Here is a 13,787-nt window from a genome sequence, read left to right as displayed (position 1 = left end):
TACCAGACTGTTTCTTTAGGGTGTGAACTAAGGTAAAACAAAATTTGTTTTCCATTCACTTTAGGAATTTTGTTTTATTTTTTCATATACCAGGAGAGTTGAATACCTCTACCCTATTTTCTGTCTCAGGTTGTGAGGCCTTCTTTCTCATGTCATCAAGGCCTGCCTTCCTTGATAATATGCAATCTACTTTGGATTTGCATTCTTTTTGGTTAAAAAAAATACTAAAAAAGAGGGGTTTGAAGCACCTAATCAAGTTTTTAAAGCATGATTTGTAGTTAGAAAAACAAAAACACAAAAAGGGATAAAGCAGGAATCCAGGAGGTGCACAAACGCAGATTGTGGTCCAAAATCTTTAATTTGTACAAACTTTCACTTGTATTTACTTACATGGGAGAGAGGTATCCCTTGTTTTGCTCATCTTGACTCATCAGTTACATTTTCACGTACATTCTTTGAGCATCCTGGAAAGAAGTGTCAGTGAGGTCGAAGTGAAGGATGTCAGCTGGTGAGTGTGCACTCTGTTTACCTGAGTTAAGTCATTTAGAACTTAATCAATTATTCTGGTTTTCAGTATCTTTTGCCTTCAGAAGAAATGGATGATGTGTTTATTAAGCAGACCCTCCCAGAACACCTCATCCAGGCACATGAAGGATATGAAAGTGCCTGGAAACATCTAAAACATGGATTTACAAAAGGAAAATCTTGTCTGAGAACCTGAGTTGTAAGATGATCTTAATGACCAGACGACTGACTCTGAAGATGAAAGAAGTGGATTAAGTTTCCCTTCACTCTAAGAAAGTTTTCAAATCAGTCTCATACAGTGTTATTGTAGCCAAAGAAGTGTATCTGAAGTACTATGCCTGTTTAGGGCTTTACAGCACCAGAAATAACTTGACATACTGAAGTGAGTTCAGCAAAAATCCCCAAGATGGTCTTGGGGTAGAGCATAAATGAGGAATAGAAAAGGCTGAGACATCTAAGTTGTGTATTTGTTCAGCTTGATGAATTGAAGGGAATCTCATTCATCTTAGAATGACGACAAATCCAATGGAGATGGGCAGGGAAATGATGAGAAAATAATAAAAAAGTATTTGCAGAACAAGAAAATATGATTAATTAAGAGGGTTGATTTTTGGGTTTTGTTTGGGTTTTTTTTCACAGGAGTGGTCAGCCAGTGAAACAAACACCCAAAATGGCTGTAAGATTTCCTTCCTGAAAAAAATGAAGTTCAAAACTTGGTTGAATATTGCATGAGTGATCTGTCCCAGGCAGACCCATTATTAGCAAGAGTATTTATCAGGTGACCTACAGAGTTCTCTTCCATATGAAACTATTCTGTGATTCTCTGATTTCCATATATCTTTCAGCAGAAAATATTTAATTACATCTTGAAAAATATGTGTCAACCATAGCAACTGCCTCTTCTTTCTGAAACAGGGTGTACATTTACTTTTCCACATCTTTTTCTCAAAAATATTATACCTATCCTCCTATTAATATCTCTTTCAGCACACAAAACAAAACTTTAACACAGGCAGTTGTCATTTTGGAAACCATTTAATAACATTCATTTCATTTCTACAGGTAAAAAAAAAAAGGGGTGATAACATGTCCTGAATTGCTAGTGACAGTAACTGTTAAAGCTTCAAGCACTTAGTGTTTTTCGCCAGCTGTTGCTTTTAGCACCATTAATTTTGTTCCCCCAAATCTACTCTTATTTACCCATTTAAGAAAATTAGAGAAAAAGAGCCATTAGGGAAAAGTAGGCGAGCTTCCTGACAAAAAATAAAAATGTGTTGCTGTCTTTGTAATTGTCACAAGTTTGCCCCACCAAGCTGCACAGTGAGGTCACATCCTGGAGGGAAGGGATGCCACACAGAGGGATCTGGACAGGCTGGACAGGTGGGACTATGTGAACCTCATGGAGTTCAGCAACGCAAAGTGCCAGGGGTAATGTAACACAGAAATACAGGCAAAGCAGAAAATGGTTTGAGAGCAGCCCTGGGGAGAAGGATTTGGGAGTGCTGGTTGATGAGAAATTCCACATGACCCAGCCACATGCAGTGGCAGCCCAGAAAGACCCGTGTCCTGGTCTGCATCAAAAAAGTGTGACAGGCTTAGAGCAACCTGGTCTAGTGGAAAGTGTCTTGCCCTTCTTGCACAGGGGATTGGAACAAGATGATTTTTTTTCAGTCCCTTCCAACCCAGACCATTCTATGATGATTCAGTGATTTCCACTCCATAGCCTGAGCTCTGGTGTTGCTCAATCAGGCATGGAAGTCAACCTGCACAGGTTCCAGATTTATGTAAGAGTGAGTGGGATCATCAGTGATTAAATACTGATAATTAATCAGCCAGATCAAGTTACTCCTGAGAAACTATATCTTCCTCCCATCCTTAATACTATTCTTGTTTTAATGTATTATTTGAATATACAACTTAATGTATTCTTTTCATAGTATTATTTATAATATCTTCTGTGTTATCTGTTTCCTGTCTTTCATTTTCAATTTTTTTTTTCTCTTTTTCACTTGTTTCTCTATGAAAGGATGCAGAAGTCGTTCACTTGGCTGGTTACAGCCCACCATTTCTTCCTTTACAAAAAAATCTGGAAAACCGAAAAGGTCATCCTGGCTTGCAGCATCTACACATTCTGAATGTTTTCCTTCACATTCTGAAAGGTGTTTTTCAACTTTTCACAGGCATTTCCAGAGCCTTTCCAGACTGAAGGCATGGAATGAATCAGTTGCATGAAGCATAGTAAATAAATAAATAAATGTCAGAAACCATTTCTAATATGCAGAGGAGCTGAATGACTCCCTGTCCTGAAGGGGCTCTTTAGAATGGTGTTTTGTCAGAATACACATCGAGGTTTTGCTATAACGCCAACTTTTTCTGCTGGGTATAATGGAAAGTTCAACCTGATCCCAGCAGCATTTGCAGTCTCTGTATGTTTGTGTGTGCAGATGCATATTCACACATGCTGCTGGGTAAACTGAGCTACAGCTCAGTTTTAGTGGTGGGCTGGAAAGTCTATTACTCTGTGTAAGAATATGAATTTATCAATTATATTCATGATTTGGGCTCACAGGGTGCTATTAGCATAGTAGTTTTTATATATCAAGAGTATCTACATAATTGGAAAGATACATTGCAGATAGAAGAGGTTAACAGATGCTTCTAGCAAGGAATTTCTTCCATTTTGTTTGTTAAGACTTTATTTTCTCATTCTACCCTCAAGCTAGCATAATAAAGATGTAATCTGTCTTCCTCCCTGCCACCATGCTTCCACCTTCACTCTTCTGCTTCTCTCTTTGTTTATAATATCCTTTCTCTCAGGCAATGAATAATAAGAAGAATTCTTGTTTTGGCTTCAGAAAAAAAAAAAAATTCCTAGAAAAAATTCCACTCATTAATCTTCAAGCATCACCACTGCTTAAGTTTCTGTTAGTAAAGAATCCAACAGCTCTTGGGGATGTAAGCAGAAAAGTTTGGTGCTATTTTGCACAAAGTTAAGATTATGCAAGATATCAGCTGCCACGTTGGTTACTCTAGGGTGCTCAATCTTATTGCAAATGAAAGCCCATGGGCAGGAACCATGGAAAGGTTTTCCAAAGAATGTCCCCCCTGAACAGGGAGCTTGCCAACAGGACAAGTTAACCACAGATAGATGAACAAATTACCATGAAAACTATCCAAGTCTATGGTCTTAACCTGCTTCAAAAGCAAGGTAATTTGAGCAAAGTTAGCAGGCAATAAGCTTGTTATGTCTGATTAGCTAAATGTGTTCTTACAGCTCTTCCTACCCCCTGACCATTTAAGATTTCTGATTTCTCCCTCTACACATTAATTTCTCATTTTTATCCCCGTCATATGCAGTTCTCCAGACTCAAGTTTTTGTTATCCTTTGTCCACGTGGCAAATCACAACACATGATGGAAATTAATAATCCTTATTCAGCTGTCATTCCTGGTTTGATGTTCCTGTGCCATAGATCTCTTGCTTCAAATGTTCCTCTGACAACAAAAAAAGCTCTCTTCTCTTCCATGAAGCTCTCCTTTCATCACACTGGAAAAGAGCTGAAACAGAGAGGCTCCATAAATTTCCCATAATTTTTTCAATCAGTTCATATTCTGCAAAAGTGTAAAATTTCTCCTGAATCAGTATTGACATGAGAAAGATCAATGCCATTAGTTTAATAGAGATACTCTGCAATATTTCCCATAATGAGATTGTTTGACAGACCATCCTAATAAACTTCAACATTACTAAATGCTCAAAATTAATTACACATTCCAGGACAAACAAACACAATGATTCACCATTCCCATTTTCTGATGGCTCAATCCCCTCTCATTGCATCCAGTAACTTTTTCTTTATAAAGAAACTCAAGTAAATCTTCATCTCATTGCATTGATTAACTTTTTTTCTTTACAAAGCAGCTCAAGTAAAATGTGGAAGAGTGAAACATTATTCTGTAAACTATGAATAAGACACTTTGATACCTCATATATTTTAACAAATGCTTGCTTTAATAAATTATTTCTTAAAAAAAAAATCTATTTCAGTCCAAATATTTATAAATCTATTATAAATTCTTCCTCTGCCTCCCTTCTGTCAAACACATCAGCAGCCCGGACAGAATCCCTGAATCCCATCAGACCACAACTGTGTGGAAATAAAAGGAGGAAGGAGAGTCTCTTGCAATTTTCTTTTCACTGCCAGAAATTTAAGATGGTGTTCCCTGTCTGCCTGCCGTCTGCATCTGAGAGTATATTTAGATGTGCAAACTGTGTACCAGAATATATGTGTGCTACACTCAAAAGTGATGGGAAGCAATGTGTGCTGTTAAACAACATTCTTTACAGCATATTTTTGGTGACCCTTTTATTGCAGTGTTGGAAACTCATATCCAGCTCAGGCAAAACCTTCAGAACGTAATTCCAGTAGTCTGTCCATGTGTCTAAAAATGAGACATTTAGCTAAATGAGACATTTAGCTTCTTTGTTTCAAAAAGATTTTTCTACTTCTGTGAATCACTGATACTTTGGTTGTGGGGTGTTTTTTTGTTTTTTTTTCCTTTATTTACAATTCTTGTTTGCAGCCGTATATATAAATATGCACAAATAAATATACACCTATTTCTGCCTCTTCTTTGATTTGCATTTAGATCTCCATATTTCTTTCTGGTTCCCTTAAAATTTTTTGAATCACGTTTCTCAGTCTTCGGCAGACAACTGAGGAAAATAGAGCACTGAAAGCAGACTCTTGATCTTCCCTCCTTACTGACTGCTTCTTTATTGTCTCATCTTTTCATGTCAATTGAGGGCTTTCAGGACAATATTGCTGCTAGAGACAAAGTTATATAATACCATGGAGATTTGAAAAGGATACCAGGAATTAAGTTTATTTGCTCAGTCCTCAATGTGCTTAGTGTCTGTGTCCTGATGAAGAACTGAAGTCGAGTGGAAATTTAATACCTAACACATAACTGAAAATACCTGACATGAGTTTACAGAAAGATAAAAGATAAGGAGGCCGTCTCTACTGGATTGATAGTCAACTTATTCTCACAAAGCAATAGAAACCACTAACAGTGTTAAAATCAGAGCTGAATGCCACTAATTTTCTATTTGATTAAAAAAAAAGTCTAAAATGTACATTTGTAGCTCCTTTTATATGTACTTTTTAAAAACAACCATCTGCTGTTAGCAGATGATAATTGATTTCTTGTTACTTAAAAAATTGAAAAAAAATCCTTTCTTGTGAAAATAGCACTGTGATTACGGGATTTTTTTCCCTTACAAAAAACAGCAGATGTCCATGTGAAACTGATGCAGAAATGTCTGCTTTTTGCAACTATCTTATGGCCATCTATGTCTTCAGCTGAGCATTGCAATCAAAGAACCTTTAAAGATGATGGACAATTTAGAAAATTGTCAGATCTCTGAAAAATGCTTTGAGCAATTGACCTGAACTTATTCATCTTGAAGACAGATGCTAAAGATTTAACACTTCCACATTCTCTTCAAATTAGACCCAGAGCTATTGCTGACTGATGCAAGATCATGTGGCTTTGAGTATCCAATTCAGTCAGATCCTGAGGCCATCTCTTTAGAAACACTTCCTGATGTAAAGATGCTTTAACCACTCATCAGTCATGCTTTTGACAAGTCAAAAGGGTACAGTCTGTAGTAGAGAAGAGCAGCTTCAAAGTCTAACCTGCAGACAGCAGCCTGATTCTGTAGTGATTCTTGCATGAAATGAGATGTTGATTTAGTTATTTAGCATTGTATCTGTGAAATAATGAAACAACAATGCCATAAGTTGGAAACAATAGAGCAAAACATGTGCTTTGCTAGATTTGCAGCTAAGCACCTGCATGGAGGATGTTTATCTTTATTTCAAACTTTTGCCCGGAGCAGGAATGAAATTACCTGGAGGAATAGCTCCTATGCCATCAGAATATTATAGATCCACAAGGTGGAAAAATAATAAAATTCCAAAAATAAGACAAAGGCTAGACAGACATTAGTAATCTTCATCACAAAAGATGCTAAAAATCTGCAGAAATTATTCAAGGGTAAATTGAATCTAGAAATTTTTATGTATGAAAATGCATGAGATATATATTTAAACAGGTAGTGTATGCTTTGAGTTTTCTTGCAAGAGTGTAGAAATTACTAAAACAGAGAAAGTGTCAGTCTAATCTAACAGGGGTCAATAGTGAATTGCGTAAGAACAATTGTTCAGTGATGCTTCATCAGATTTCTTTCAAAACCCCTAAACAATTTGCAGTTCCCTTGGATCAAATAGAAACATGTTTTTCCATGCTGAGAACAGACTTTAAGTAGTATTTCATGTCACATCTTTGTGATTAACCAGGTGAGAAGTATATTATTTAGAACAGATCAATCTCTCTGGTTTTGTATAAGAATTTATTTTTTTGTCAAGACTATTAAATGGCATTCCTTTAACACTTTAATACAAATTAATTTTACAGTCCCACACCCCCCACCCTCCATCTGCTAAAAATAGGACACAAAGATCATTACAGAAGAGCTGGATAATATTATTTTCTGCATTGCTAAAGCTGCATTTTCCTTCCTGTCCGTTCCTTCCTTCCTAAAGCAAAGTCCAAGTTACAAGGGGAAGGGAAGGAATATCTGAGCCTCTGTAATGTGAATTTTTTCAGAGGCTGGAGCAGCTGAGAGTGAGATGTGCATGGCTGGGCCATGCACTATTTCCATTGCATCCAGGCTCTTCAGGGCACAAGTTCATACAGCAAAACTTCATCTTCTCCTTGGCCCAGTCTGGTAATCCTGCCTACACCTATGCCCATTCAAGGACCCCATTCTGGTCACCAAAAATGCTTTAGTGTGAAGCCAGCAAAAAACCACCGCAGAGGGATAAGGCCAAAAGGAAAACATGGAAAACTCTAAAGACACATCACTCTAGAGAGGGAGAAGGAGGAGCAGGACTAATTGCAACATTTATGATAATTATTAATTCTATGGTCTCACAGTCTACAATGCCAGCAAAGCTGAGTTTGCAGAATTACCTCCATGAAGTCAGAGAGAGTTTTCTCATGAAAGCATTGATATGAAATTCTCCTTTAAAGTTTCTTTACCATGTTACGCGTTAACTGTGAGTGTTTCAGTGCAAGCTACTGCAAAGAGAATTGCTTACCTAGGGACTAAGACCAAAATGTAAGGTGCACTTGCTTGGTTTAATGAAAAATGCTGTTTTGTGACAGTGGAAATTGGTTGTGAACTCCAGGGGATTCATGGCCAAATCAAATGGTTAACTGCAGTGTTTGCATTTGGGAATGGGACCATGCATGAAGGTTAAAATGTTTATGTTTTCAGGAAAAAAGGTTTCAGCATTATACTTCTGAGCAGTAATTCACTTTAAAATTAAGTCAAAATTCTGCAAGAAAGCAGAATGCTTGATCCTGAGGAAGATAAAAACAGGAAGTTTTAATGACAAGTATTTCCGTTTAACTTTTGAATTTGCTGTGCATTTGTTTAGACCTGAAACATAGTCATATTGAATGTCTGACCACAAAAGGTCATGCTGGTTCCACACAAACTGTAGTCTTCAACATTTTTTTCAGACTAAATTGATTTTGAATTGATCTTGGTTTTTCCCCTTCTTTCGGAAACATCATTGCTCAGTGGCGAGAATATGATAAGCAATTTATAAGTGCAAAGATCTGAAGGAGGAGAAGAGAGGTAAAATGCCTTGGAACACTTCTTTCATTTTCTTTCAAAAAGATATTCCATGGGATGTATTATGTGAACAAATAACAACAGTGTTTCTTGTCTTAAGAAGACAGAAAGATTGATTTTTCTTGGGTTTTTTATGTTTCTGCTCATGTTTTAAACCCCAGCCACTACTGTAATAGCCAAGTGTTTGAGCTTTGACCTGAACAATAGCATTTCACACTTGGAAAGATCCCTATTCCAGCCTGTAGGAAGTCTCTGACACCATGCCTCTTGATACTTGTCCAAGGGAAAAAAACAGTAACTCTCAAAACTGACATAGGTATAATGGATCTGCTCTTTGCTTAGTGGTTTTCACCACATGTTTCTCAAGACACAATTCAAATATTTACAGTGAATGCCTTTAGCTGTAATAAAGGCAGATGGTAATATAGAGGCAGCCATCTCAGCCTTTGCTGGACCGAGTCCTATCCATCAAAATAAAAAGCTTCTCCCTGTTCCAGACAAGAAGCAGTAGTATGGGAGAAAAAAGGGCTCAAGTTGACCAGGGAAGGCTTGGGTTGGATAATAATAAAATTTTTTTCACTCAAAGGGTCATCAGGCATTGGAACAGGCATCCCAGGACAGCGGTGGAGTCACTGTTCCTGTAGATGTTCAGAAGACATGCAGTGTGGCACTTCAGAATGTGGTTTAGTGATGGGTTTCTCACTGTGGCATTTGATATTATAGGTCTTTTTCAGCCTAAATGATTCTGCAATTGTATGATTAATGAGAAAACTCACAAGTGTTCTGTGAGAGTGTCTTAGACATAAACTTGGTGGTCAGTGCTAGAATTAAAAAAATCACTGCTCATGTCAGTCAACACTGATTCTTTCCCATTTTGTTGTCCATGATGGCATTCTTTTTCTACATCTATAAGATTAATTTTCTCTTTTTCTTTTGGCAAAGTTACTTTATAGAAACTGAGAAAAATGGGAATATTTTTGATCTCCACAGCTCTTTCCTCTAATATGTTATGGGTTTACACCTATACTGAAAGCTTATTATATTTGTCTTGATATGCCAATGGAATGGGCTGTGATGGGGAGGGTCCCAAATATGAATGCCTACCTATCTCCAAACTGATATCCAGCTAATAAACAGCTTGGCACCTGGTTCTTTTCTGAAATAAAACTTATTGAGAAACAGAAAAAAAAAAAAAAACCACCAGACATGAAGGGAAAGGATGTCAATCTTTCTGAGACAATATTCAGAACTTTTCCTAGTCCTATTATGACTTTTCCTATTCCTTTCATTACTTACTGTTTACTGATGCAAATAAGGCTGTTCAGTATGCTGCTGCCCTCTCTATTCACTATCTTTTCCTTACAACTCTCATAAACGATTGCCTGTCAAAAATGCAAATCATAATCAAAACCAACAGAAATTCCTCTTATTTCCCTTTGTGGGATTTAGATGAGCACTCTGTTGAGCAACATGTGTATCCTTCTGTTTCTCATCTAGACCATGTGCCTTCACAGACAAAAGAATACTTACAGAAAAAGGTTTTTTGATATAAAATTATCCAGAATTATATAACTGAATTATATTATGACAACCAGTGTAGAAGTCTGTACAAAAACTTAGGTGAATCCTTGCTCTGCCTAACACTCCACTTGGAGCTTCCAGATTTCTTCACAGCGATCTGGAGGTTCCAGTTATGAGGGGAAAACTGCAAACTTCATCTGAAATGGACCATGCGGCATCAGGGATGAAATGCATGAGTGGAAATTCATTGCTTCCCTGCCTGAAAATCCCCACTAATTCACCCAGAGTCAAAATGTTGACTCTGATAGCAAAATCTCCATCAGTGAAATCTACTTTGGGATCCTTCTGATGCTGCCATGACCAAAGGAGGTAACAAAGCTGAACACAAAATAGTCTGATCCAGCAAATGACAGTCCAAGGGCACAGGCAGACTATTGATCTGTTTAGTTTCTGTGCATTTTCAGTCTCAGATACAAGTATTCAGGTATTTTTATGTCTGCTCATGGGGGCCAATGATTGCCAGTGCCTCCCCACCCACCACCCAGCCCAGGTGGTTTTGTGCAGGAGCTGACCTTAGTGGAGAACTGGCTGTCATAAAGATGGCAGCTCATCCATCACAGCTTTCACAGGCTGTCAGCGTTGCATTTAATCTCACTTGTAATTTTCCAGGGGAGGTTTGCAAAAGCCACAAACAGAATCCTAATGCTATATAATGAAGTTTGTAGCCAGTGAATGCTTCCCCTTGGGAAGGAAGCTGGGCTTCCTTCTAGGTGCCCTCAGCTATGCAGAGATGGGAAATTCCCAGCTCATCCTACAGTCCCATGTGCTGTTCACATGCTGTTGGAATAGGTATATCTTTTCTAGACAAGATTCAGTTACATGTTGTCACAGGTCACTTCCTTCTCAACTCACATGGGCTCTCAGAAATGTGCACTCAGAATCCTGCACTTAAGAAAAGAAGACTTTTCTAGCCACTTACACATTGTATCCATGAGGCTTCATTCCCATTTTATGGATTTAGGAGCTCTTGCTCATTGGTTGTGCTGCTAGCTTCAAGTCCTTCTGTAAATCTTGATCAAAACCCCACCCAGATAATGACAGTTTTTAAAAGTTTGAACCAAACTCAGGAAAACTTCTGTCAGCATTGAAATTTTCATTTTTCATTATGTTCACTACACCAATCTTCCACCTTCATTCCCTTCTTGAGGTGTAGCAGCACAGAAATAAGCTAAGTTGGAATCAATATGACCAGAATTATACTCTTGCAAACAGTGCCAGATTCAATCAAGAAGGGTTACTCTAAGGATGAGATATAAAGCTCAGCTTCCCAGATATATATTCAATAGAATGACCTCTCTCCATGACCTGTCTGTCTGTGTCATGCTGCCAGATCATATCTTCCACTGATACAGACCCATAGAAGCTGCAATTTGTCAACAAGTACCTGGGCTGTGCAGATGTGGAATGGATTCCTATGATACAATTTCTCTTCTGGAAATAAGATGGGAACAGGCTAAATCCCTGGAATTATGTGGGCCTCAGTCACCTCATCAAGCTTTATCCCTTGTTTCTCATCCCATAGGTGTCTAGCATCTTGACCAAATGATGAACCAAGAGAAAAATGTGTATTTTTTTCTCTAGACACCTCTTTATATTTACAGATTCTTCAGCAAACAGATTAGTTAAATTACTATAGCTGCCTTCATTGGTGCTGGAAGCAGTAATGATCATTATTGCAATGTTATATATTAAAAAATTATGTTTTCAGCCTTGAAGCTGAAAAACATCAGCTAATCATCCTGAAATTGTTTGTGCCAGGTGTCCTCCTCATGCTGAATTAGCTCTTAAAATTTCTCCAAAGCAGTTAATCACTTCCTGAGGGCAAGATTTAAGAAAAATGCCACGCTTTGAAATGAACTATCACCATTAATAACTTTAATGTTGTGTCTGTAATTTGGCAGAAAACTGGAGTTCAAAACCAAAGTTTTCTTGCTTTTTAAAGAAACTCAGTCAAATTTGTCCAAGTTGTTAACCTTCAGCCACAAAAATATTGGGAGAAAGTTTTTCTGCATGATTTAATTCTCCTGAGTACATCCATCTCTCACAGATCTTAGCAGTCTTGTTTCATTACAGAGCATGGTATGTCTTCCCTGCAGTTATTCTTCCTTGTAGGATGAAGAAAACATATTTTTAGTCCTAGAAAATAAAAAAAAAAGAAAAAAAGAAAGAAAAAGTTGAACAAAGGAGGAGCAAAGTGGGGTACAGACTAGAAATTCACATAGAAAAAGAAAGGACAATTTTTATATTTGAGTATTATTGTGCTGACACCCTAATTATATTTACAACCTTGCCATTATTTAACATAGGGATATTTTGGTTCATGTAGATTTTTTCTTCCTTTGAGGTAATAAATATATGCAATCTTCATTGCAATGCATCTCTGTGCTATCATTTGCTTAGAACTGCAGCATCTTTAACAATTTTTTTTTAAATCATCCTTCAGTTCAAATTAGGCATCGTAAAGAAAAAAAAAAATCTTCATTATAAGGTCCAAAATAAAATAAAATAGTCTTCTTCCAGACAATCAATTTCTCAATGGTGCCCAATAGACATATTGAATCATGCATTTTGCTTACACAGCTGCCCAGAGAAAAACTAAGGACGATATTTTTGCCCATCTCTTTTTGCAAAAGCTTGGCAATTATAGCTCTTGGAAAGTGGTAACCATCTTTTATTTTGTCAGGAAGTATTATTCAGGTTGGCATACAACCTCCCTGCTTACCCTCACAATATTCCAAATTAAATTAAGATTGTACCTGAAGCATAGAGGCCTGATCCTTGCAAATGCTACAAAGTTTATGCCTTGATGCAAAGGGGATTTCTGAGGAATTCTGAGGTCTGTGTTATACAGGTACGTGCATGGTGCAGATTTACCTCCAGGCTGGAATGAACCTATTTTCTGTCTCATCCCAAATCCTCTTTCTCAACGTATCTAACCTTACAGATAGGTGGAATAAATGCAATGAAGTTGTGTCATAATGTAATCATAAAGGGCATTTGCTTCACTGTAGGTGTGAGAGTGTGCTTGTATCTTGAGTCACAGGGCTTTATTTCCCTAATAAAGATAAGTATCATTTTGGCTGCATGAAGCTAGAAATCAGAAAAAAACAAAACAAACCCAACTAAAACAAAACACCAAGATAATTCTTGTGGTAGACAGAAGCAATTGAGACTTTCCATAGTCTATCATATAGCCTTTCACAAGGCCATCTCAAAGTACTGTTTTACGTTTTCAGAAAGATGTTTGGAAAGTGACTTGAATAAATCATGATATTCAAATGTAAATAAAAACAAAACCTGGTATTCCTGACTTAGAATTTGAACATACAATTAATATAATGAATTTATTCAGATTTATGTCAAAATACTGAAAAGAAAGGATAGCCTGTTGGTTGGGAAGCTGGGTTAATTTAGAAGCTCACAGGGTTTGTTTTGTGTTTTTCTGTGGACTTCATGTTACTGGATGAATTCTCAAAGTGTAAAAAGTACCTTAATTGGCAAGCAGTGGCAGCTCTTACAATAAGTATTTATGCTCTATTTTATGCACACATTAATCAGCATGCTGAGCACCCTTCCATTTAGCAGGCTGACAGGTCAAATGCAAAGAGATAGCCAATATGGAAATTTCAGAAAAAAATGATCCCTGCTTCAGAAGTCAGTGAAAAGATCTGTCTTGTTTCCCTCTCGGCTCATCTGTTCCTCAAAATACAGACACATTTCCCACATGTTCTAGAAGAGCAGTAAGTACACAAGGCTACTTAGGGAAGATGAGCTGAAAAACAAATATATTTTGGATCTTCATACAGCTCAGGTATAAGCTCAGTGATAGGATTACAGGCCTGCAAAGACCAAACCACTCCAAGGCATGCTCAGAAATTAATGTGACTGAAAAATATTAGGGTATGAAAGCTGGTGTACTTAAAGAGTCAAGTTTCCTCCAGGATTAGGTTAATGCTCAACAAGGATTTTCT

General features: G+C 37.3%; 1 protein-coding gene across 2 annotated transcripts in view; it reads left to right on the top strand.

Annotated features, from left to right (window-relative positions):
- Window positions 1-13,787, top strand: part of RIT2 (Ras like without CAAX 2) — a 213,165-nt gene that overhangs the window by 161,504 nt on the left and 37,874 nt on the right. The window lies entirely within an intron of this gene.

This window comes from Lonchura striata, chromosome Z, assembly GCF_046129695.1.
Source record: "Lonchura striata isolate bLonStr1 chromosome Z, bLonStr1.mat, whole genome shotgun sequence".
Taxonomy (NCBI): Eukaryota; Metazoa; Chordata; class Aves; order Passeriformes; family Estrildidae; genus Lonchura; species Lonchura striata.
This window is presented reverse-complemented; position numbering and strand designations above follow the sequence as displayed.